This window comes from Plectropomus leopardus, unplaced genomic scaffold (assembly GCF_008729295.1).
Source record: "Plectropomus leopardus isolate mb unplaced genomic scaffold, YSFRI_Pleo_2.0 unplaced_scaffold81729, whole genome shotgun sequence".
NCBI classification, from domain to species: domain Eukaryota; kingdom Metazoa; phylum Chordata; class Actinopteri; order Perciformes; family Serranidae; genus Plectropomus; species Plectropomus leopardus.
In genome coordinates this window covers 1-814 of record NW_024690053.1, presented here as the reverse complement: position 1 = coordinate 814, position 814 = coordinate 1, and the positions used below count along the sequence as shown (strand labels likewise).

At 43.5% G+C, this 814-nt stretch overlaps 1 non-coding gene across 1 annotated transcript; it reads right to left on the bottom strand.

Annotated features, from left to right (window-relative positions):
• Positions 1–350: 350 nt before the first annotated feature.
• Positions 351–421, bottom strand: trnag-gcc. The gene has a single exon. It is a non-coding gene; the product is annotated as a tRNA-Gly (tRNA).
• Positions 422–814: the final 393 nt, after the last annotated feature.

Below are 814 nucleotides of genomic sequence, written 5' to 3'. Positions count from 1 at the left end.
GCTGGAAATCGAACCCAGGCCTCCCACATAGCAGGTGAGAATTCTCCTACTGAACCACCAATGCTCATTGACTCCAATACCACTTTGGTGATGGCACGTGCATACACCTGGAAGTTTGACTCACCGCCTTCTGCACCAGACAGGCACAAAATGCAGCTAAATTTAAGATAGGACCAAGCCTTTTCTTACCCAAGAAAAGCAGGGGGAAAAGAGTCACAAGTGTTGCTTCTGGTGTGGTGTATGACGTGTCACCAACGCCAGCATCTTCTAATGCTCCTCTCCGGGGTAATAACTGCAAGAAGACAAAGAAGTTGTGCAACGATTGAGTCCAAACAGCAGTAAAGACTCAGTGCATTGGCCGGGAATCGGACCCGGGTCTCCCATGTGGCAGGCGAGAATTCTACCACTGAACCACCAATGCTCACATAGCAGTGACAGCCACAGCCACCACTGCTTCCTTGACGCAATCTGCGCCCATCAAGACTGCAACGGTGCGCCAAACGTCTTCTTTCATGGGGACCTGCACAGAGCCTGAGGGAGAGAAAGCCTGGGTAAACAAAGCTAGTTGATCGCCACCGTCGTGGTGCCAAGTTATTATGATCATATGACTACTGTAACTCACATTCATATGGTCACAAAAAAATATACAAATAGTTATGAAAATTAATCATAATTTGACAACTAAAATAACAGAAATATAAAGTAGAACTATTTGAAATCCAGAGCCAAACAAAGGAACTTATATAATGAATAAAACAATTCTGATGAATATTAGGATTACTGTTATTTATTCAAAAAAATTTAGTTCAGATAA